The 26,778-nt window shown below is 45.0% G+C and overlaps 1 protein-coding gene across 6 annotated transcripts in view; it reads right to left on the bottom strand.

Annotated features, from left to right (window-relative positions):
• Window positions 1–26,778, bottom strand: part of LOC139760081 (uncharacterized) — a 136,686-nt gene that overhangs the window by 73,914 nt on the left and 35,994 nt on the right. The window contains exon 2 of one of the 6 annotated variants that reach the window (XM_071682884.1): window positions 9,982–10,027. The exons of 4 other annotated variants lie outside the window; for them this stretch is intronic. The gene's annotated coding sequence lies outside the window, so the exon portion shown is untranslated. Of the gene's footprint in view, window positions 1–9,981; window positions 10,028–26,778 lie in introns of those variants that run through there. One more of the 6 variants, XM_071682887.1, reaches the window with a different exon arrangement.

The raw sequence follows: 26,778 nt of genomic DNA, 5'->3' as shown, positions 1-26,778 counted from the left end.
ATGAGTCGAAAATCACTCAAGTGGAAGATAACAGAGGGCGTACGTCAGTGGCGGCTTTCCGAACTAGGTTACATTATCCAGTGGCATCCTGCTGGGCCCAGTCCTGAGACCACTGTTATTCCTGACTTACCACACGGATCGGAATTATACACAAGTACGTATCTGCAAATAACACTAAGGTGATGGTATTAAGTAAGGATTGTGTATAATTGTGATACCTAGGATCAGTAAAGAAAAGATGAACGAGAGGATATAATTAGGAAATAAATAAGAGACATGTTAGACTAAATGTGAAGAGGTATTTGGAACAAAGTAATTGAAGAAGCTGGGAATGCAGGCAATATACAAACGACTTTAAAAAAAAAAAGTAATTGTATGCTGTTTAAGAAAGTTTAAGAGTCGCAGCCCCACGAGTGTAGAAATTCCTCCCCGTACTGTGCAGCGTGGCACACACACACACACACACACACACACACACACACACATCGGACCCGTATGAATTCGATTCCTGGAAGCCGCAGTCGGCTCACAGTGAATCTCAACTGTTCATCCTTCTCTGGTGGTTTCCCAGCTTAAGTTGGTGTGTGTGTGTGTGTGTGTGTGTGTGTGTGTGTGTGTGTGTGTGTGTGTGTGTGTGTAACTACGTAGGAATAAACACATGGTACATACATACAAGGTTAAGAGACAGGGTAAAATGAATGTTAAAACCCATCTCCCCGTAACATGCAAATAGTAATCACACACACATACAAACACACGCACTGTACAAGCCTCTCCACCAAATCAGCTAACTACCACACACACACACACACACACACACACACACACACACACACACAAGAACTTGACCCATAATAAAAGCCAACAGCAGTTGGCTTCACCTGTAACACCTTGTCTGTGTGCCAGTCTCGTCCAGTTTTTCTGTGTAGTTCCCTGAGTGTCGCTAGCTTCCCCATTAGCCTCCAACGCAGGTGCACTCCATTGCCATTCTTCTCTCTGTCGGTCGTGACAGCGCGAGTGTGGATTGAGTCTCGGTTTCAAAACCTCTTCTCCCGGTTTCAAAACCTCTTCCCCCCGGTTTCAAAACCGCTTCTTCCTTCGTGCAAAACTGCTTTCAAGAACCGGAGTTCAAAGAGTTACTTCCATCTCTACTCGTCTGTTGGCGTGTGTGTGTGTGTGTGTGTGTGTGTGTGTGTGAGAGAGAGAGAGAGAGAGAGAGAGAGAGAGAGAGAGAGAGAGAGAGAGAGAGAGAGAGAGAGAGAGAGAGAGAGAGGTACCTGTCCTGTCTCCTGTGGAGGATGATAAATCTTTCGAACCTACGACGAGATTCTGAAAGCCTAAATTGATTTTAGAATTCTGGTCTTCTGTTCATTTTCTTCCGGCGTCGTTTACATTATATGATTCCTGGAGAGATCTTCCATATTTCATGGAACTGTCCATTTTTACTTTATGATGAAGGTCTACTTTACGACGACCAGTCTGCTTTCCTATTCTATCATGAGAATCTACTTTTCTACTTCATTATGGCACTCTACTTTTCTACTTTATGATAACACCTGTTGCTTGAACTTTGTCTCGACATACTGTTCCACAGACGCTGGAGTGAAGGAAGTCCTATATTCATTTATCAATAAGCATTTAATTTGTAACTTATCACCTGACTCACGACAGGAATTATTCAAACTTCTTACTACAAGGTTAAACAGACTAACTAGAGAAGTGATAGTGCATTTAAAAGAAGAAAATCAGTAAGTATGTGGAGATGAGAAATGTTATGCTTATATTAGGAACAGAATATAGTGTAGTTCAACATGTGCGTGTGTGTGTGTGTGTGTGTGTGTGTGTGTGTGTGTGTGTGTGTGTGTGTGTGTGTGTGTGAGTATTGCAGGCAATGGCTGGCGCATTAAGAATTTTTCTCTCACTTTCTCTCTCTCTTTCTTATATATATATATGTATATATATATATATATATATATATATATATATATATATATATATATATATATATATATATATACCGAAGACTAGGCCAAGCTGTCAGATTACCCAACCATCAGGTCATATATCCACACATGTTAACATTAACAGACGCTGTGGCTGTAAATCAGCTCTACATATTTTCTTATTCTTCAAACAAGGCAAAAACAGATTCACAATCAGATGATTAATAGCACTGCTACACTGTGGATGTGGAACTGAATTCCTTAACGAGGCTGAGGGCGTTCGTTTGGAGTATGTGATGCTCAACTCTCCTTGAACAGTCTCTATAAACCTTCTATGGTTCTTGGGATTTATGTTGCGAGGTGGTTTATCTATCTATCAACTTGTCAATCTGAAAATACTCGACATCTTCGTAGATAATACGGCTCTCCTAACACGAAAGACCTCCTCAACCTTTCTTCTGGCAGAGGGAAAAGGTTATAGTCGATAATACCGACATTTAAATAACATCTCCATCATTTCTCACACTGTCCATGGCATGAGGGAGGCGCCAGCCAGCGACTAAGGGGTTCGAGAGTGGTCTTATCAATGGATATATATTCCAAAGTGGATAAGGCCAAGGTAGAAAAGACCGACTCTCGACCATAACTTAATATTTACATTAAAAAAAATGCCAAAAAAAGTGTTGTCTTTATATAGTGTGATGTTAATGGGGAGGGAGGAGGAGATGATGGAGAAAGGGCCAGGGAGGAGGAGTAGTGTATTGTTACTGGGGTGGGAGGGAGAGATGACGATGGAGAACGAAGAATGAGGAAGAGGAAGACAAAGAGTATGAATAAAATGAGGGAGCAACACGAGAGGGACAAACTGGGGAAGAAGAAAATTGAAGAAGAGGAGAAGAGGAAGGTAGAGGAGGAGAGAAGAAGAAGAAAGAAATCACGAATCAACTTTTGTGATCATCGACGTCACTGAAACAGCTGACAGTGTGTAGCACAAGCCTTTGTATACGGAACTTCCTTCCTTTCTGCTTCCCTCTGTTCTCTGATGCCTGCCTCATTCTTTCATACTCGTTCTATTGCAATGGACGCTGACGGTGATGTGTCTTTTTTTTTTTACACCATCAACAGCGGTGTCCCTAAGGTTCTTGGTTTCTTGTCTCCAAAAGGGATTTTCTTAAGTACTTGAACACACTTTGCCTCACCTCCTGACTTAGATATTCGCTCTTTTTTCCTTGCAATGATTACATATTATCTCTTGATTGAAACCTCTACAGGAACCTTTAGTGAGGGAACAGTAACCTGGGTAAATTCAACAATGCAAAGACTGAGTTTCTGCTTATATCCATCTCATTTGTTTTGTACTAATCAAATTCAAACACTAAAATTCATTCTCACAATAACATGAAAATATTGGATACAATAATGTCCTGTTCTCTATCCTGGAAACCTCATATACTGAACATCACAAAAATCCGCTTCCCAAAACCTCGGAGTTATGGATGGATGCAGGAGCCATTCCATATCAACAGACTACTCATTCGCTCCCATGTACAACGCTGCTCGTACGTCTGGAGTGGGTATTCATCCATTTCTTTCTCAGCTGGAAGAAAGGAAAAAGGCTTTTAGCTCATTAATTCACCTGCTCTCACCTCCCCTCAGTCCATCCCTTACCGTCCTCTGCGGTGCTGCACAATGCTCTCGTAGGTTGTCTGTGTCCCACTCCTAAGACTTAAATTTGCGACATGTGTCTCTATGATGCTTCCCATAGCTTCTATGTGGACACTAGGTACACAAGGATTGACCTTTATGACACTTCTTCTCTCCTTTTACAGTGAAGCTGTGGAATTCGTCTTCGCCTTCAGTCTTTCTCTATTTCTATAACCTCTCTACCTTCAACAGTTAGGGATACAAACACCACAGGAACTCAAATTAATCCGTCCTGTCTTTTTTTTCTTTTCTTTCGTCACACCTGCTATCTTATCTCTCATCCAAGATGGCCATGTTTGGAACAGGCCTTTTGCCCGTGCTAAGTCGACCTCCATAAAAAGAAAATCAGAAGCTCGGGAGAGGTGGCGGTGGTGGTGGCGGTGATGGCCGTGGTGGTAAGGTGTGAAAAGCATGGCTTCATATATCCCAAGTTCCGAAAATGTTGACATCAAACTGATCTTCGAAAAGCTTTCAGATTTTCGTAAGAAAAAAAGTAGCTTTATACTTAGATGTCAGACGATTCTTTATACAGGAGGTAAAGAGGATTAGATCAGCTGTATTTGCTGGGGGTCATGATCCTTTGGCTGCTGCAATATCAGCATCCAAACCGTCTTGCTATATCTCAAATGATTATACATAGGAACACACACACACACACACACACACACACACACACACACACACACACACACACGATTCAAAACAAGCAGAGTGTACCTCTGTAGTTTTCATTTGTCTATAACTTTACAGAAATCCTAATAGTTTCAGTAATCTTGTTTCTATAAAGGAAGAACAACAAGTAGGTGTTCAGGATACGAAAATTTAAATGCATCCTCAAACACCTCATCGGCGTGGCTACAGTATTTGTAGCATCCCGGGAGCCTCTCTTGCTGCAAATATGTGTGTATCTTACTGCTTGTATGTAGCAGGGTAGGTAGTGAAGTACACACAGATGCGGCAGAACATACCAGCATGGCTGCGCAGACATGCTGGGGTTCGCCAAAGACGTCTACCCTGACGGTGGCTCGGGTGAGGAACGGCGTACAGAAAACACATATAAGATCCTCCCATTTTCCACATCTCGGCTACAACCAAGCTGTTAGATTCTAGTTACAGTGGACCCTGACGTCAGTCCTCGCTACAGGTGTGGAGGCTATAGAGTTACTAAAGAATGACGGCCATCTATGAGCTCGCTACAAATACTATGGCTCAGCCGAGCCAGAGTTGCGTCTGGCACATTGTGAGAGTCCAAACCCTAACTGGAGCCATTCATTTTTTACACTGCCTTCGACCTAACTCACCCTCCGCTACCATCCTACACAAAGGTGAAAAAAGGCACAATTCTTACACTAATAAAAACCTTTTTTGCTCTTAAACAACAGTATGTGATAAGCATTAAAAATGATACATTAAAGATGATAAAAGGCATAACAGATAATGCAAAGGAGAACAAGGATGATACAGTTACAGAAGTATTATGCCTCCATGATAATGTCACTCGGGTGGGGATGTTCAGTTAATAACACACAGCATGCAGTCCGTTTTCTCTCGCACTATCAAAAGTCATGTAGGGATGATGTGTCAATAGTTGTGTCATGTCAGGTCTCGTTTGCTTAATTTCTGGCACTTGTATTACTATATCGCATTGAATTGACGATGTATTCCTTGCTTATATCTGCTGTTTTCTGTATACATCACTACAAGGGAAAGAAAGAAGTTAAGTAAGAGATGAAGGCTGATCTGTGTACGACTTCAACCTCGAAATGTATGCGTTCAAATCCTATTCCTGTGTGGATGCTGAACATCGTGTATATATATGTACTGACAGTTATGTATAAAACTTTAGGTAATGTATGTATAAAACTTAGGGTAATGTATGTATAAAACTTTATGTTGTGTGTGAATAAAACTTTATGTTGTTTATGTATAAAAGCTTCTGTTGTGTATGCATTACACGACATACAGCATACATGGCAAGTTTCTTCGTGTCTCTATGTTCAAATATGTTGTATGCATTTTATGTTGTACAGGACATCACGTCAAACCCCTCGCGATGTTTAGCTTCATGATGTTTATATGTTACACCTTGTGCTGTGGTCACGTCAAACCTTCTAATATACTTCTCAAACCTTGGAATATGCATATTAATCCTCGTCCTTCGGTTCGTGTTAAACCTTGTAATGAACGTGTTAAACCTCTTGTTATGTCCGACTTAAAATCTTTAAATATATGTGTTAAATCCCATGTTAAAATCCTTCATCCTATCACTGGTGTTAAAGGTTCTGAATCTACCTTTCTTATGAAAGGCCCAAAATCTGTTCCTGGTGTTAGAGGACCTGATCCTGCCCCTGGTGTTAAGATCCCCCTCATCTCACCCCTGTTGTCAAGACCCTCGATCCTGTCCCTGGCGTTAAGACCCCTCATCCCACTCCTGGTGTTACGACACCTCATTCCTACCCCTGGGTGTTTAAAGCCCCTAATCCCACCTGTGGTGTTAAAAGCCTGCAGCCCTGTGCTCTTGGTACGTCAGAGAAGGTGGAGGCCCTTCCCCCTACCCCGTGATACAAACAGCCCCTTTTTAGCCCTAACCTTGGACCCTAGTCCTGTCCGTGGTGTTAAGGCCCGCCAGCCCTCTCCCTGGTGGCCGCCCTGGGACGGGGCCCACAGCGCGGCTGAGAGCCACTCTCGCGCGACGCAGAAAGGACAAGTCGCCAAGACGTGCAGGTATGCTAGGTCTTCGCGGAGCACCAGCGACCTATCTACCAGAGGCCCGCGCGGTCGAAGGACCGACCCTCCCATCGCAGCATTTTCGCCCCTGTGGGCGCACGGGGCCTAGGTCTCCACGTTTTCGATATCAGCTAAGTTATCGGGTGACCATCGTGTTGGTTTCTTCTACTCGTCCGTGAGATGGACGAGTGCCCTCCCAAGTCTCGTTCTCTTTTTTTTTTCTTCGTGAAGGAGACAAGTTCAGCGGGCGTCCCCTCTCCACCTTGCGGCCTCCGTTTCAAGAGGTAAATGTACAAGGATTCCGCGCGACGCCCAGGTGCTACCGTGTATTGGCAGCCCTAAGGGCAGTCAAGTGTCCCCTTCTTGCTGTCCCAGACGCTATTGGGACCAGGGGAGCCACGTGTCCCTTCCTACTATCCCATACACTAGCGGGAGCAGGGGAGCCACGTGTCCCTTCCTACTGTCCCATACACTAGCGGGAGCAGGGGAGCCACGTGTCCCTTCCTACTGTCCCATACACTAGTGGGAGCAGGGCAGCCATGTGTTCCTTATTGTCCCAAACAATTCCGGGAAACGAGAGTAAGTAAGAATTTCGAGCTTGAAAAAAGAAAAACTTATGGGAAATTCTTTCATAGAGGACGAACGGCGCTAGTCTGGTGAGGGAATCACGATGGACGAAAGTATTAAAGAAATTGTACGAAAAAAAAGTATGAAAGAAACAGATAAATAACAGACAATGGCCCCACGAATGTAAAACCTCCTCTCCTTATGTGCAGAAGGGTATCTAAACACACACACACACACACACACACACACACACACACACACACACACACACACACACACACTTGGGAGTCGACATCGTCCCTAACCTTTCGCCAGATTCCCACCTTGGGAGAATAATTAAGAAGATCAACTGACTACCGGCAAATATCAGATTCGCATTCAAGTTCAGGTATAAAGTAATATTGAGGAAGCTGATCACGTGCCACATAAGACCAAAACTAGAATATGCTTCTCAAGTCTAGTCCTCACGCCATACGAAACACAAAGAGCTAACAGAGAAGGTCCAGAGGAAGGCAACAAAGATGACACCACAATAGAGAGAGAGAGCTGGGTGACAAGGAGAGGATGGTGGCATTGATAGAAGAGAAAAGAGTGAAGGGTGATCTGATCACAGTTTTTACGCTTTTAGACCGGACTGATGACAGAGACTGTGAACAGTTCTTGGAAAGATGCAAGGCAGAATAACCAGAAGACATAACAGGAAACTAGGCAAAAATCTTTACATAAAGGATAAAAAAAGGTATTTATAAGTGGTAGATGAATAAAACAGACAATAGAAAAAAAATGTGGAGCACACGGCTTAAGGGATGGCACCCCACGAGTGCAGATTTCCCTCCCTGTACAGTACAGATAGGTAACTGTACACACACACACACACACACACACACACACACACACACACACACACACACATCATAAAGCACTCACATCTCACACAGTTTATGATACAGTAGTAATTATAAAGATTATTGAGTTTCTGGTTAATCCATCCATTAATCAGGTTCGAGTTAATTAGAGTATGAATGGCGCTCCTCTGGAGAGTGGGAAATGTTGCTACCGCTGATGATTCAGTGAAGGAGAGACGGTGGGTGGGAATGAGTGAGTGACTCAGCAAGTGAGGGGCGATGTGAGGGACTGATTCAGTGAGTGAGGGAGGGAAGGAGGAAAGGAGGAAAGGCTTAAATCATCATCCAGATGATAAGCCAAGGTCAAGAATTTTCGTAAGTAAAACTAAGTAATGTGGGTGACCCTATGACCTTGAGCATCCAATGTGAAAAATGAAGTAAAGCAGGACAAAGTAGGTCATATTCGGGACCTGTTCGTAAAACCTTGAGACCTCAACGCCTTGCCTACGGTCCTGACCCTCAAGTGGTCACGTCATCATGCCCCAGGGCCGTCAGGTCGTGCTCGAGTGTTATACCTTCAGGTTCAAGAGTCATACCGTCGCGCTCAAGATGGTAAGTGCTAAACAGGTGGGACAAGTAACACTCAAACAGGTGGAACAGAAGCGGGAAAGCAGGTGGAATGGAAACGGGAAAGCAGGTGGAACAGAAACAGTCAAGAAGACAAACATTCATGCAATAGATCCAGACAGTAGTTGATCAACTCTATAGACCCAACAAACGTACGCATCTTAAAGATTAATCCTCTGGTCACGGGCCTCCTCCGTCCGTAGCAACGTACGCCTCCTCGCTAATAAAACGTACATATTTTTTGTTTTATTCAACTATCGAACTATCTAGAGGCCAGCACACACCACATTCGTCATCTTCAATGCACAAATATTCCACTCCAGTTCCATGGAATCAGACGAAAGTCTGTCCCTGAAAAAAATATATGAGATGGTGTATAGGGTCTTAGCTCCATCACTCGGATGACCATATAAGTCCATAAGGTTCCTGAACGGCGGAGAGGGATGGGAGACGAGCCAGTTGCTGTTTGCAGATGACACGGTTCTAGTAACAGTTTCCAGAGAGGAGGAATTCGATAATCTGACCACATAGTATGAGAGAGGGTGTGAAAGGAGAATGTTTAGAGTGAATGCGAACACAAATAACACACACACACACACACACACACACACACACACACACACTCACACCAGGAGTCTAAGGCACAGTCAGGCGGGCGAGGTTCGTGTGAATCCTGATATGTGAGCCTAGGACGGCGGTACCGGCTGGTGGAGGCGGTGCTCCTCCCGACGACCAGCCTGTGGAAATATGCTCGGAATCTGGACGCCGTGGACGGACAGGTGAGCCTCACACGCGCTGGTTTACCTTGATTTAGGCTTAGCTAGTTTACCTTATGTCCACGGGGGGGAGGGGGAGAACGGAGGGAGGAGGGAGAGAGGGCCTTTTGGTTTTACGTAAGAGTAATTATCCAGGTCTGGTGATGCTTTACGTTCATCTTAGATGACCTCAAAGATTCGTTAGGTTACGTATTACGGGATTGGCTTAATTTGATTTCTGTTAGGTTGTTAGAGTGATTTAGGTGATGTCAGGTTAGGTTAGGTTAGGTTAGCTTAGGTTAGGTTAGGTTAGGTCATGATAGGTTAGGTCAGTTTATATGAGGGAAGATTTGGTTACGTCAGGTCAGGGTTTGCTTACGTTGCGTTAAGTTAGGTTAGGTCAGGTCAAGCTAGCTTAGGTCAGGATGAATTAATTCAGTGTCAAGTGATCATGAAGGACAGTAGGTAGCAGGATTTTTGTCCTATTCTACTGTAGTCATGAGGACCTCAGTGAACGTAAAGATCCTGTCATGTGATCCAGGGGTCATGCAAAGTCAACAATACGATAAAATAAATCGTGTATGTATTGTTACCACACGTCGCTTCCTACCACACTATGTTCTATGAACATATTAACCACAAGATAAAGTTGACGGGATAAACACACGCGCGCGCGCGCACACACACACACACACACACACACACACACACACACACACACACACACACCAAGAGAAGGAGCCCACAAGCACAGAACTCCCCAGATTGGACAAAAAGGTAATTACACACACAGGCAGACATACGTGTACTTACCTCACATCTTCACTCTCACCAGACGGAGGCTCCACAAACAACATACCTGTAACATAAGACACAAGACATCAGAATAAGCCTACAGTAGCTTTACTTAACACTCTCTCTCTCTCTCTCTCTCTCTCTCTCTCTCTCTCTCTCTCTCTCTCTCTCTCTCTCTCTCTATCTATCTATCTATCTATCTATCTATCTATTTATCTATCTATCTATCTATCTATGTTGTGACTGACATGCGAAGAGACAGGGACAGTTTCTCCTTGAACTCCCATCATTAAGGGAGATGATCAGGTTGCATGGGGAGGGAGGGAGGCTGGCTGGCTTCTGGTCCTGCCTCCCTCTGTTGCCCACGACCGTTGCTCGCTACTGTTGCCCGCTACTGTTGCCTACTGTTCTAACCACGGCTGCTACCTGCTTCCTGCTGCCTGAGTGTTCATCTGCTCCCTGCTACTTTCGTCTAGGTCAGCAGGTGGCACTGAACACAACACTGTCTAGATGACACTGTAAATAATGTTACCACTTCTTAAGAATTCTATATTATGTATTCTCTTGAAAATTGTTTATTTCGGTGGCAGTGTCTAAAGTATTATACATTCTTATGTGTAAGTGATTTGCTCTAAATGATAACAAAGATTTTCCGGGAAACAATTGAAGTTAAAATAACTTCTATCAAACTTCAGCAATATATATTCCTTTGATAAATTTGAATAACATTCTCATCATATTTCCCTTTTTTTTTTTTTACGTTTTCCTTTTAGCCAAGGATTATTGTAAATGGTTCTGCTCTTGATGTAAACTCATTTCTTTATTTTATTTACAATCTACAATGGATATTTTCTTATGTCCTGATACAGCACAATGTACTACTCTTGAGCACGTGACGCACGACCCGCAAGCACACGACGGTACGACCCTTAACTTATGATAGCCTGACCTTTGACCTAACCCATACAGGACCAGGTCAAAGGTCAAAGTTTTGCCAAAATATGATCCTATATTTCCATACTTTCTATAAAAGCGTTAGAATGAAATTTTGAAAGAAATCGAAAGGTTGAAACTCTCTCTCTCTCTCTCTCTCTCTCTCTCTCTCTCTCTCTCTCTCTCTCTCTCTCAGTACCATTACCCAGCGGCTTCCCAGTAAGCTGTGCAGGGCGAGAGGCGGCCGTGCCTACGCCTCAGAACATGACGAGGAGCGTAATCGTCCACTGTATCTTCCTTCTCCCACCTCCCCACACACAGACCTACGCCCACTTCTTCACCCAGACACCAGCTCTCCAACACTGAAGGAGATCTGCTTTCAAATGAGTTTTTCATAAGAATACCTTCACTTTTTCTATATTCTTATACACTTCCGACAATACGAATACGGACTTGCTGCTGTTCATCGCTGACCGGGTAAATCTTAACGTCATTAAATGTAATTTAGCCTCCAAAAGCCATCGCTGTAGCGAAGGATTTAATGATGGCGTTTCATTCGAAATTTTCCCAGGTTTTGGAGGTTATGATCACGCCTCTCCCCAGCATGACCACTGGTCCTTCCAGAGCAAGCATGTCCCCATGGAATACCATAATTCCCCGAGCACAACTGGCCCTGAGGTCCTTGCCCCTCAACTGACAGACAGACATACACACAGGCTGGCCCTAAGGTCCTTGCCCCCTCTGGACCTGACACTTTAAAGCTCTCGTGTTAATACTCAACAGAGAGACAAAAACACAACACATTCTCAAACGTATCTGCACGTAAAAAGTGGCAATTCTTGTGAAAGTTAAAGTGAATGCTCTCTCCACACACACACACACACACACACACACACACACACACACACACACACACAGGTTTTAACATACTTATATTAACATCTGACACATCCAACAAGAAAGGACTGTTGCTGCAATATATCTGATACACTTAACCAGGGTCAGTTGTCCACACTATGTACACATGACCACTTCATCATTTGTCTATACTATGCACATAAGAAATCTAGCTAGAGTGGATTTCATACGCACTGTAATCACAACTAAATGGACATTTTAAAGGCTATAGTGTACAAAGAACACCCAGAGAAAACACTCCAGAGCCTACTGTACGCTAAACACACACACACACACACACACACACACACACACACACACACACACACACACACACACTACTGGAAGCGGAGGAACACTATACATAATAGAGGCAAGAAGACAATCCAATTTATTTTTCAACTACAGATCCAGAATATAATGTTGTGGCGGCTTTAATATATATAATATTTCAAGCAAACCCTCACTCCTGACGGTAACATATGATACATCCATTAGGCTATAATTACAACTAGAACAACTGGCTGAACAGCGTTGTAAGGTTTAAGTTACAATCTATACATCCAGTGGGAACACTCATATGGTCGCTACAACCCTTCGACAACACCCCTCATGGCTTGAGTTACACATATTTACACCCAGGAGGAAGTGTGCTCAGCTCTGGCGTCCAGGTGGGCCAGGAAGCACAGTGGAAGGGCGAGAAAAACCTTGAAAACCACGTTATCTCGTGAGGCTGTGTGACAGGAAGCCAAGAGCGAGGAGCCTGACTGGTTGGTTGGCTAGCTGGCGCATCACCACTCCTGCTGTTAAACTATCCATGATGATTTCCAGGACGGCAGGTGTGCTGCACCTGTGGTGGTGGTGGTGGTGAGGGTGAAGGTGAGGGTGGTAGAGGTTATCTGATTCATCCACTACTCTGATGGAAGTATATCTTCTCCAGCATGTTTCTGTGTTTGTTCTCGAGTCATGTCCTCTTGTGGTTCTTTCTTTGGATGTCAAGAAGAACTAACTGCTCGCTATGGATGTCAGATGACGGATATAGATGCTTTAAGGCTATGATCATGTCACCCCTTACTCTTTTCTCATCCATGGTGGACAAATTAGAACACAGCTCTTGATTCTCTAATCACCTTCACAGCTCTCCTCTGAACCTCCTCTTTTAGTTCTATGTGCTTCTTTGAATACTGCGACCAAACTTGAGAAGTATATTGTACTTTTGGCCTGGCGTATACCTGGCGTATACCTGGCGTATGCTTCTAAGGTCTTTTCCCCCAGGCAAGGGTATTGAACATTCTCGAGCCTTAGATGCTCAAGGTGTTTTCTCTTTTTATGTGTATGGCAACGTTTGATTTTAGTGGTAATACACTACAGTGTTTCATGCCTGTCGTGCCAACAAGGAATCATCTTCGTGTATAGGTTAGGAGCAAACCTCTCACGATTTTTCAAGTGGAAATGATGATATACTTCTCCCATCTGGGCTTAGGAGAGTAGAGCCACAGTGATTTCAGGAGTTTCCAGTAGTAAGTTAAGTTTAACTTGTCAATACCCACAAACACACTCCTCGTGGCCTGCTGGAAGCAGTCCCCTCCCCCCCTCACACACTCACACACACACACACACACACACACACACACTCCACACGACCTGCTAGAAGCAGTAAACACACGCACACGCTCCACACAACCTGCCGGGGCCAGCCAAGGACCGACCAAGATGTTGTACACGTCTCCACCGTAAAATAGCAACTCAGAATCCATCTTCATCCCCTGACACATGGCCAGGAGTCTACTTCAAGCAGAAGAAAACATTACATCAGAAAGAAAAAAAAAAAAGGAGAAAATATGCGGAGTTTAAATGATTGTGGTTCTACCAGTGAGTGGGGTTCGAGGAGACACCAATGAGAAACGTGGAAAAGAAAAAAGTTCGAGAAACCTCAGTTTAGCGAGATTCCGACGTAGGTCCGAGTTTAGAACGTTCCCTGCGATGCCATGGACAGTGGAATGACTGGAACAGAACAGAACATCACGTTAATCAAAAAGTAAAGGGAGCTACTACTACTACTACTACTACTACTACTAGTAACTACTACTAATAACTACTACTATCACAACTACTTCCACTACTAATATTAGTACTAACTGTAATGATAATGAACATTATGCTCACACAAATAAGGAGATCAATACATATAAATGAATATCTGCATACACACACACACACACACACACACACACACACACACGCAAAACAAAAGCCATATTTGCTTAAGACAGAATTGTAAAATTCAACAGCGCTCCTTCAGTAAGCTACGCTCTTAACTTGTGTATATCTTTTCTTTGGTAATTTTTGCGTGTGTGGCGCCTCCTCTTGGACTTGACGCCAACAATACATTCCTGCACCATTGGCTGGACCTGGCTTTTGTTTTGTGGAGGTGTTCAGCCAGCGGTCATGACCTCGGCGTGTTCACAGTATTCACCATGCAGACGTCACCCCCCCACAATACGGCTTGCCAGTCTCCCGCATGGCCGCTTTTGTTTACCTGATCAGCTGGGGAGGGAGGGGAGCGGGGCAGGGTTGGGAGTGTGTGGCTGCGACACTGGCTTGGGCCGACGTCACCCCTCTCTCTCTCTCTCTCTCTCTCTCTCTCTCTCTCTCTCTCTCTCTCTCTCTCTCTCTCTCCCCCCGACACCCGCCTCCGCTATCTATCATCTCCAGTGTCACTCTGGCATGTAAGGGAGAAAGACGAGTTACACAGAGGTGAGAATTGAAGAACGGAGGGGAGAAGAGAGAGAGAGGAGAGAGAGAGAGAGAGAGAGAGAGAGAGAGAGAGAGAGAGAGAGAGAGAGAGAGAGAGAGAGAGAGAGAGTGAATAAGGTATAAGAGAATAACGAAGAGAAGATCGAAAAGCACTGTAAAATGAGGTGAAATAAGGATCCGTACAAAGGCTGATGCAGGGAGGGTAAAGGGACGAGTTGTTAGCTCAGTTGTCATCTGGATTATCATCTCTCTTGATCCGTCTCCTCCAGCTGGTCTACCTCCCCAGGTCTTGCTCCTCCTGCCACCAGTCTCTCGCATAACTTCAGGCAATATATATATATATATATATATATATATATATATATATATATATATATATATATATATACATATATATATATGAGTACGGACTTGTCTCCAGTCACACTCCCACAAAGGACCCAACCCATCTTCTTCACTCTGCTCTTGTACTTTAGCTAATGGTTTTCTCTTCTTGTCCCGTGCCCATCTTTCTTCTATGTCAGGTCCTCGTGGTCTTCCATATTCCCGCTCCTTCAGTCTCTGACACCGTCCCAGTATCCCATTCTTCGCCTGGGTAGACCACACTTTCACCCGAGCCTTTTAAATCTCGAGCGGGTCTCTTAACTACATACCCAATGGAAATCTCTCCCAGTGACATGGGAACCTTTACCTGAATTCAACTCTGTTCGTTTCTTCAACTCTGCTCGTTTTTCTTCGCATCTACTCAGTGTCTGAATCTCTCCTGGTATCTCTGCACAGAGATTACATACATCTCCAGCTCACTCAGTTTTATCATTTCCTTCACACGTATGTCATTTCCTCTCCTTAAACACAAAGCACCTGCCTCCGATCACTCTGCCCTGCGGCGTGGGGGCCTCATTCTCGCACTCCCTCCCTCAAGTGTATAAAAGTCCACTGGACAACCGCACACGCTCACCTTTGAACCTCTACTCCGACTTCCGTGATTGCTTTACAAAATTTCCAGGTCCATGTTAGATGATAAGGACTTTGTCTAACTTACTTTATAATATTCCCCAATCATTCTAAGCTCGTGATATATACATGAACCCCACTTACAACCATCAATCTACCTTCTGCCATCAACAACGTAATACTGCTGAGCGTTCATATTAATTCTCTTAAGTCTTTTAAAACGTTACCGAAAATACACTGAAAAATTATAACTTCCACCACTGTCATCAACACTGACACCATCACAGCCACCGTCATCATCGCTGCCACCAGGTACTGCCACCACCGCCACAATCACCACCATCACAACCACCATCACTCATATCAATAGTGCCAACACCACCAAGACTGCCACCACTACCACCATTAGGACTGGTAACATCATCACTACCACAATCACCACCACCACCACCATTCCCACCACCGCCACCCGTACATCCTCACCTTCATAATCCACAATATCGTCACCATTCCCATCACCAACACCACCACCATTCTCAGCCACAGTCAGTCATAGTAACACCATCACCATTCGTACTACTACCATCGCTACTACAACTACCACCCACCACAATCCGGACGACTACCATCAACATCCTCATAACCATCATCACCAATATCACCACCATTTTCACCACAACCACCATTCTTACCACCATTGCCCACCACACTATCATTGTTATCATCCCAGCCAGCTACCACAACCAGCGATCATAATCTTTTACTTCTAAGATCACCATCACCAGTACCATCTGTGGTGCCCCTACCACCACCACCACAACAACAACAACCACCACGCAACACCACAAGCATCAAAGCAACGCCAACACACGACCACCACACCACACCACACTACCACCAGAGCCACACAGTATCAGCTGGCTGCTCGGCCCACCCAACCATTTGTCTTGCGAGGTTCATCTGGCCACACACTCAATGATTAATGGACACCGTATATGAGGTATGGAAGGTGGGCACCTGAGGCTGTGGTGAGGAGCTACCACCACCCTGCTGCTGCCTCCCTGCCTCCACCTGCCTCCTGCTGATGCTGGTATTTCCACCTCCTTCCACTTGCCCCTCCACTGCTTTACCGTCTGGTGCCATCTGCTTGCTTCTTTTCACGCTGCTGCTGCTGCATAGTTTCGTTCCATCTCTTGCCCTGCTCCTGCTGCTTCTGCTCTTCCTCAACATGCTGCTATCTCTCGCTCCTGCTTAACTACCGTGATGCTGCAGCAGAATTTACTCCTTTTCCTCCACAGCCTCCTGTGCTGATGCTGTTGCCTCGCTGCTGTTAATGCTGCAGCTGTGAGTGCTGATCTTCCTCGTTAGGGGCCTTGTTTGCAATGCTGCTTCGGCAGTTGCGCTTGTTGCAATTACAGCAGCTGACTCCCTGCTGCTCCTTCTGTTTAATTTGGCTTCTCCTGTTGCCGCATCTGCTGCTTGTGGCTGATGCTGTTCCTCCTGCCGTTGTTTCTGTTTGATGCCGTTTCTGTTGCTGTTGTTTCTGAATGATGCTCTTCCTGCAGCTCCTGTTGAATGCTATTAGCGCTGCTGCTGCTGTGCTTTAAGCTGTTCATATTGTTGCTGCTGCTGGTTTTGCGTGATGCATTTTAAAAACTAAACAATGAACATTTTCACTCGTTAGACAAGTAAGCAGTGATACTGAGAGGTTAATGTACAACATGAAGAATCTTTCACGATGGTGACACTCAGACTTGGTCAAGCCTTTATGTTATTCATGATATACTGAATAAGGATGCATAAACTTTTGGGGCGCGTCTCCCATAGTATTTATCGGTACACTAGTTTGAATAGATAATCGCACACACGTGACACACACACACACACACACACACACACACACACACACACACACACATACACACAGGTACTCATCCACACGTCCTTAACCTGATAAATCTTGAGCAACTTCACTTAGTAAACAAACCATACGATTGTGTGATATAAAGCAACACGTTAGAGCGCTACCCGGCCAGAGCCAGCCTTGGTTCTCGGGCATTTTTCGTAAAGTAAAAGAATTATCGGCAGAAAACCAGCATGCGGGTGTCTTGGACACAGAGATTCCAAAATCATTGGTAAGCAAATCCCATTTCATCACCGGAAATAAGATTTTAAAAACCATATACCATATCATCATTATGATTATAATTGCTATTATTATTATCATTATCATCATTATTATCATTATTATTATTATTATTATTATTATTATTATTATTATCATTGTTATTATTATTATCATCATTATTATTATTATTATCATTATCATTTACGGAGGCCGATATGGCATGTGCAAAAATATGTCCGACTCAAAATCAAGTCAGTTGAGAGAGCTAGATTATGGTGTTAATCAAGAAGAAAAAACAGTATGACAAGTTGTAATAAGATCTCCACATGTGTGTGTGTAAACCTGACCCTTACATGTGGTAAGGTGAGAGGAAGAGGGAAAAGCGAAAAAAAAGAAACCTAAGGAAATTCCACAGTTTCGCTGTGTGGGGGAAAGATGGGGAGGGCATCGTAACGGCTAATACTCGTGTGGTTGGTCCACACACAAACTAAAGGGAAGCAGCAGCCACCGTAATGTCTCTTAATTCGTGAGAGGACCGCGGCAGCAGCCATGTGTCCTTGTCGCGCGTCCTAAGGCACGTCTGATTACAAGGAATCTGAAACCGGTTTATCAGTTTGAGGTGTTTGTTTACAACAGTTCGCCTGAACCCGACACCTGACTGGTCAAACCGTGAAAATTCTCCACCACGATGACTAGGTTCACAGTCTAGTCAGGAGAGATGGAATTTTGTCCAGGGAAAAGCTGAGCTTGTGGATGAATGTTGACCCCCAACGCCCAAACGCAAGAGGGAACTAGAGAACAGAAACGTAAACTTATAACGTCTTGTGATGGGACGTCGTCTGTTCAGATTAAACTGTGAATCCATTCATCATGGCTTCGAAATCACGGTTCAAAGGGTCTACGCCGAACTGATGTAAACCGGTTTGGAGTGGAACTCCACACAGGACCTTTATCTTACTCCATCACATCAACCTTTAAGCTTCGTATCTATTTGATTTTAACTCGGATTAGTCACCTCTTACATACTCTCACTGTTACAGTGAAATCCTGACTCTCGAAGTATTCTTACAGTGAAATCCTGTCTCTCGATGTATTCTTACAGTGAATATGGACTGGGAAGTCTAGTCACTTCTTGTTTGACTTTGAGTGAGTGTGTAGAGGAAGAAAGCTAAGAACTGATATGAATAGAAGAGCAAGGCTAGGAAATTCAATAGGATGAGCAGACAGATTGGTCTGAGGGTACGTTTGAATAGGAAGAACATGAAGGATATGAAGCGTTCTGAATGCTTTGGTGTGGACAGAGCAGCGGATGGAACACGTAGGAGCTGGTGGGTGAAGGGGAGGTCCTGGGAGCACTGAGGAGCGTGCTGAAGCGTGGAAGGGCAAAGATGGGTGCGTTTGATGGTATAGAAGTCCCCAACGGTGATGTATGTACGCGAGTCTTGGGACCTAATTCTAAGAGAACTGTAGAGGACGGATGTATTGGATATGAAAGTACCTGAGGACAGGTACTGTTATGAGGTGCAAGATATCGGCAGGACGTAACATTACGAGATGTAAATGATCGGGAAGAAGTACTATTACTGGTGACAAGATATCGATTGGAGACACTCATGCTTGGGATGAGACATCGGCCTCTTCTCTCTCTCTCAGTCTCTCTCTCTCTCTCTCTCACACACTCTCTCACTCACTCTCACACTCACACACACACACACACACACACACACACGGCCATCATTAGTGATATGTAAAGTCAATTTGATCACATGACTTTGCAGGTTGGTTTATGGTGGAAGATGTACTTTAGAATCACGTGATCCCGTCTCCCTTTACCCTCTACCGTCCCTTAACCCTTTACCCATTTATCCCCTGCCCCTTTTTACCCCTTATCCCTCCAACCGCCGTGCAGTGACATGAAGCTGTCCTGCGACGCATTGTCTCCATCCTACAACTTCCGGTGGCAGCCAACAACAGCAACAACACACATCCTACAACTGCTGGTGGCAGCCAGCCAACAACAACAACAGCAACAACATACATCGTGCAACTGCTGTTGGTAACCAGCCAACAACACAGGTACAACCTACACAATCACTTGTGGTAACCAGCCAACAACACAGGTACAACCTACACAATCACTTGTGGTAACCAGCCAACAACACAGGTACAACCTACACAATCACTTGTGGTAACCAGCCAACAACAACAACAGCAACAACATATATCCTACAACTGCTGGTGGCAGCCAGCCAACAACAATACGAATTAGGAATTCAGGATTCTGTTGCTATCTTCCAGCAGGTAAACTGGTGTTCTGTCATCTGTCTTTCCCACGTACCGTCCTCCAGCGCATAACCTCGTCACAGACAATCAGGTCTTCCCTTATCTGTCTTGTCCATGTCCGCAAAGAACAGTATTTACTTAGAAAAAAGATTTCAGGAAGAATTATTGATCTTAAAAGATATCCGTGTATGTCTAACGAAATGAGAGACGTGATCGAAAATGCTAAGTCACAGGAGTATACGAGTATGCTGTTATGGCAAACGTTAGAGTATAACCGTCGAGTATGCTGAGTGTTCCCCCCACCATGAGCCCGCCGTACCATGTATAGTATACCCAAGGGATCAGTCTCAAGCATTCTGTACCACAGTGAAACTCAAGGTACATTTGAAAGCGTACCGACCCTTCCCATCCACCAGGTACAAAAGTATATATATATATATATATATATATATATATATATATATATATATATATATATATACATTCAGTGAGAGTGGTTTGGATGGGAGGCAGTTGAGGGAGGGAGAGAGAGGGAGGGAGGCAGGTATGTGAAGTCTATGGTCACATACGTTTGTGTGAAGGTATGTGACGGTGAGGAGGCCGCTTCACTTTCCGTTTCATTCACTCTTGCTGCCGCCGCCCTCCGCCAGCCCTGGCTGGAGGCTCGTGTTCCCACCTTCCTTCCTTCCTCGCGAATGGACCTTCCACCCTAAAGCGACTGCAGGACGACCAAGACGAGACACACACAAGGCGGCGATTTCAACGCAGTGTAGGTACTAAGTCTCCCTGTGTGGGGAGTCGAGCGAACACGTGGTAAGTAGATCGTGTGGTGGAAGTAGGTGATATTCCCGGTAAGTAGTGTTCAGAGTGAACCACGTAGGCCTCAAGTGCCGCTGTGGCCACGTCTGCACGTATATTCCACAAGGTTTCGTTCACTCCCATCAAGACCGCTCCGCCAGAGATCCATTCACAGTGCTGCTGTTGTTGCTGCTACTGCTGTATACCACTTAGTAACCCTCCCTCCCTCAAGCCGTGAACGCACAACTCCGGCCCTTGGGGCCTCCATTTGCACGATAAGCGATAATCTACACTCTGGGTGTCGTCGGTGTGGCCAGGGTGTGGTGTAGAGAGGGAGAGGGTAAGGTGGCGGGGGATCCCTGGGAAGGTTGAGGGTGGTGGTGGTTGGTGGCATCCCCAGCTGCGGTGTGACAGTGATAAAACATTTTGGCCCGTGCCTGGGGCCTGGGAGGTGTCGCTTGCTGAAGTTTGTCGCTCAATATTCTTATCACCGTGAATTTAGATGACCGAGGGAGGAAGGGTAATGTGGCTGGAGGTGGTGGTGGTGATGATTGTGGTGGTAGTGTGTCACGGGAAACCCACCTGAAGAAGGTGTTGAAGGTCATGGTGGTGGTGGTAGTGGTGGTAGTGGTGGTGGTATGGGCTTGTGGTCCTCTCTGTCTGTCTGTCTCTCTCGCGCGGGGTCCTCGCTACCTCGGCTACTGTGTGTGTGTGTGTGTGTGTGTGTGTGTCCTCAGCGATGGTTCCTCTGTGTCGGTTAACGGCTGCTCTTTCTGAAGTCCCCTATTTTCCGTAGTCCTCTCTCTCTCTCTCTCTCTCTCTCTCTCTCTCTCTCTCTCTCTCTCTCTCTCTCTCTCTCTCTCCCTCCTTACTTCACCGTCAAAAAACACGTTACTTCCTCCTCCTCTTGACGTCACATACGTTATGTTCCCTAGTAACCGTCACGTATCTTAATTTCTCTTAATAATGTCACATATATCAGCTCCTCTTCCTCCTGTAGCAGGTGTGCGCTCCTCTTGATACTCATACATGTGTTAGTTACCATTACTCTTACTACTGCAGCTACACATGTTGGCTCCTCTTGCCAGCCACACATGTTAGTTCCTCTTGTTATCCTCACATTCGTCAAGTCTTGATACTAACGCATATGTTCGTTCCTCTTGATAGTATAGCACTTAGTACGTTAGTTCCTCTTGCTGCTGTCACGCAGTATCACAACGCTGGGTATCCCACAACACCCTCGGAGGTGTAGACGACTTCACACCTGTTGTACTATATCACCTCACACACTAGTGCAGTATCCTTATACTCCAAGCGACACGTCATGAATGCGAGTGTATCAATGACGTCTGCCGCCACACGGGTGTCTCATGGTAGATCATCTTCACAGAGGAGAAGGTTGCAGCTCGACACTCTCACCTGGTCTCACTAGTCAAACCACACGAGCTGAGGAGTCTCTCAACCCGTCCGGTATACCATACACAAACTACACTCACCATTCTAGGTCGTAGGTCCGGAACTCTCTTACACACTCCGTGTCATCAGGATGTACACAGCAGCCACCCAAGGAAGTACTACTGTCCTCACTTAAGAGTGTTTAAAGGATGATCAGAACCATCTAACAGGTCTATACTTGACATCTTCCCATTACGTATCTTACATCTTTCCATCCTTTTTTCTTCCTTTATCCCCTGTCACCATCTTCAATCTGTAATTTCCCTTAATATGATTTTTGATATGACTGCTGGCAGAACAATGGACGCATTGTACAACGTATCCAGCAGCGCGGGTCATAAAGAATATTCAGGTTTCCGTCTAATTCTGCTGCCAACGAGAAGGAGGGTTCGGGTAGGTGGGGATATTGCCTCTCATTCCTCCCAACTTTATTTCAGGTGGGCCTAATTCTCTTCCATCCACTTCTCAAACGTTCACTGTCTAGCTTTCAATCTCTCTTCCCTTAAACACTCTGTATATATCCCACTTCAATATCCCACTTCTCTTGGAGACCCAACTGTCTGATGATGTTTGCAACGTCATCTTACACCTTCCACATCTTTCAGGTGTGGGCGACCGGGAGTCCAAGATCATCGAAGAACTTCTCGCTTCAAAGGATTCCATCCTTTCCCTTCTCCTGACTGCAGCACAGTCTTGAAACTGCAAAACCGAGGTGAAACGGATCCTGTGGTACCTCAGCTGTTGCTACTAGAAGTGACATCCTTTCATCCCAAGATGGGCCATCTAAGGAATTAACTGTACACCACAAGTAAATGGTTGAAAGTCTCCCTTGCGGTAGGTTGGTGTCGAAACCCTCAATGCTTTTCATTCTTAACGATCTGTAGCAAATCACCAACCACGATTCTCATGTTTCACATCACCGCGACCAACTTTCTCAACACTCTGGAGCTGTTATCTCGGCCCTAGTTACTTGGTGTGGTATAACTACGCTATTTCTCCCACATTTTCTCCTGCTGACCACATTCTAGTAAATTTATTTCCTTTTACGTTTCTTTTATTGCTCCATTTGAACCCCAACTATAGGACTTTGATAGTGCTGACTGGACCAACTTACGAAACTGCTCTTTTGATTTTCATTGGAGAGATAATTGACTTTCCTCGGTCGGTGCTTCTGTCTCTGCCAAACGTATGAAGAAGGTTATGTTTCCGTGGATGGGGGCATACATCCTCTCTGACTCCAACTCTTTAAACAAACTCTTGGTTTAATCACTCCTGTTCAAAGTCAGCCAATGCACCTGCCGTATCACACTTTGGAAATACTCCATCCTTCAACTCATTCACCTTTAACCCCTGCCAGAAATCACTGTAAGTCTGTGATTTGTAAGGGAAGCTCTCCTTTATCCAAAAGGTGTGTGAGAGCATTACTTTTTCTTTCATTGTAGCATCTTTCTAGTCTTTGTCAAACGTATCTCTGACAACTTCTGTCAGTCTACCTTTTCCTCACTCCACCATACTGGCGTCACTACAGATGCCCTCTCGATCACAGAACCAGTCGCTTTTGTGAATCTCTATCTTTTCCTTAACTTTCATAGCACTGAGGACGACTCTGATATATCTTCACCTCCTTTGTAATATTTTAGCAGTCCTTAAAATATCAATCAACAACAGGTTCTGTACAGGGAAAGGTATCATCATAGAGGAAGTGTAAGCATTACTGTCCCCCTAAAACCCTGGCTAACTCACTGTTTCTGAGACACTAAAATGATTCATTTCCTATATAGGCAGCAGCCTCTGTGAGCTGTTTCAAAGCATGATGCTCAGTCCTCAGTGAGGACCAGCCATGTGGTATGGATTCCATCCATCACGTACGTGCAGTAATGTGTGTATCACCAGGTATTTCATGGTCAAGCAAAAGCTGACTTCATTCAAACATAGTGACATCGAAGACTTGATTTGCACCTTTGTATGTTTTTCGACTCCATTCAGCAGAGAGGAATTCCCGTTAATCTTGTGACAAAAAGTCCATTATTTTTAGATATCTCTTATGTCGCTGTCATCCTGAAACATATATGTACTTATTCAAACTTAACCACAGGACATTAAAGGTCTCATAAGCACGTTAGAATAACTTGCGTTTCGACCATATGACCGGGACTGGAATTAGATAAACGAGACTCAGCACTGTATGTGGTATTGTTCGGGGTCATCTAAATCTTTAGATTTAGATGGACCCGAACAAAAGAGATTCATACAGATTTATACATTATACACCACGGCTGATAAATTCCAGTTTTACTTGTCTCTGGTAATAAATTACTAAGGTGTATGACTGCTAATGTATTCAAATGTTTTTTCATGAATGAGAAACTGGTTTATGCAAGATCTGATAACAAATTAATGCAGGTTGCACGCATTATAACTAGGCGGGGCAAAACCTGCATTCACAATGACTTCCTTGAACATTTGAACCTTTGCACCAGCATTGCGAATGCAGCCTGTGAAAGACGATCATTTATCTGTCTTCTTTCTATTATTAAAAGAAGAGATTTCGCCCACTATTTGCACAGAGCAACAGAAAAATAACGGCATCTGTTAACAGTGATCGCTGCCAAACAGAGCCAGTGTGTGTTTTTCCATCTCTGAAATATTCCCGTCGCTCTTTTTTTTTTTTTTACGGATGCCTAATGTGGCCAGGGGAATCTGGACGAATGTCCCGCTCACCATGTAGGTCTGGTACTACATGAAAGGCTCATCGAGTGGATCTGATCCTAAATGAAGGGCTTGCCGGGTGCATCTGACCCTAAATGAAAGGCTCACTGAGTGGATCTGACCCTAAATGAAAGGGTCACCGAATGGACCAGACCCTTAATGAAGGGCTCAGCGTGTGCATCTGAGCGAATCTTTTTTTTTCTATATTTTCATGAGGAGTTTCACTCCTAGTGAGCCTGTGTGTTAATGAGGTTTGAGTTACGTCATTATCACTATCATTTGACGCTTATTAAGCAATTCTATCCTGACTGATGTAGGTTCTCATCCACGATCCTTCTTGCCGTCATTTTCTGTCTCTCTCGAGATGTGCCTCCGTCTCATCCTCCTCGTCTCTTCCCCCGAGCCTCCTCCCCCCAGGTGTCCCCATCGTTATCGCCTGAGAAAATTATGATGTGCCAATCAAGAATGAGGAAAAAGGTAATTGTTAAACTGCGTCATGGCTGTCGTGGAGCAAAAACTTGTCGGTGTGTCCGTCCTGCAGGCGTGACCACCACCACCACACTACCACACTACCACCACCACACCACCACCACCACCACCACACTACCACCACCACACTACCACCACACCACACCCCACCACCACCACCAGCACACTACCACCACCATACCACACCACCACCACCACCACCAGCACACTACCACCACCACACCACCACCACACCACACCACCACCACCACCACCACGGGTTACCGGAAATAGCGTCCCGGGTCTCGAGGGACCCGATGTTGTGGTTGGTGGGGCCGTTCTGGGTCGTCTGTGACCCGATGTTGTGGTAATGGAGTCATCTCCAGCTTTCTGGAACCCGATGTTGTAGAGGTGTAGCCGCCTCGAGTCGTCTGGAACTCGATCGTGGGTGGATGTGGTGAAGATGTGAGTGGATGGTGGATGGCAGACAGGCTACAAGAGCTGTAAGAGGAGAAGAAACCACAGCCACTAAGACCTCAATGGGTGTAGGACAGCCAGAGCAGCCAAGATGGGAAGTGTAAGGTTCCACTACAATGGAGAGAGGGGAGGGTAGTTAGGACTACCAAGATGGAGAGTGGGGACGAGCTAGAACCACCATGATGGAGAGGAGGAGACTATCTACAACGACGAAGATGGAGACTGTAGCTAATGACCCAAGATGGAAAGTTTGGAGGCAAATTAGACCACACTGACGGAAGATGGATGGGGCAAGGAAGTGTTATTAATTCAGAAGATGCTCACCCCTGCCAGAGTCAGGGAGCGGTGAGGTCAGAGTGCTCACTCCTGCAAGCGTGGAGCAGGGAAAGAGCGCACATCATTGGCTATTTTGTCAGACCTACGACCCGCCATCCTGCCTCATCTCAAGTCAAAACCTCAAATCCTACTTGTCGAATCAGCGCATTTGTTTCAGAGTCTTAAGGTTCCCGCCTTGAGGTTATGCTGTTCGGAGTGAGGTTCTTCATGCTGGGCGCCACATTCATCGCGATTTTATAAGGGTTCCTGCAGCTTCGAAGCAGTACTCGACTCTCCTCTAGAGCGAGATCCTCGATGAGACTGTATTCCCTCCCATCTACTGACGGTAATACAGCCTTGCCGAAGGTGACGTCGAGGTGTAATAATCACCTGCAGACGCAGTCCGGTAACACACACTCACGCACGTCTATAATCACCAGCGATACTTGTGACAGTAGGAGCAATTTGAAGATAACCAGCGTTACCGTTATTAACGTTACCTTTACGTAATGATACATTTCTACGTTGCTATTCTGATTTGTGTGTGTGTGTGTGTGTGTGTGTGTGTGTGTGTGTGTGTGTGTGAACCCTCATTGTCTCCCGCAACAAACCCAGGTCTGGCGGGAGAACTTCACACACGT

Source organism: Panulirus ornatus, chromosome 35, assembly GCF_036320965.1.
Source record: "Panulirus ornatus isolate Po-2019 chromosome 35, ASM3632096v1, whole genome shotgun sequence".
Taxonomy (NCBI): domain Eukaryota; kingdom Metazoa; phylum Arthropoda; class Malacostraca; order Decapoda; family Palinuridae; genus Panulirus; species Panulirus ornatus.
This window is presented reverse-complemented; position numbering and strand designations above follow the sequence as displayed.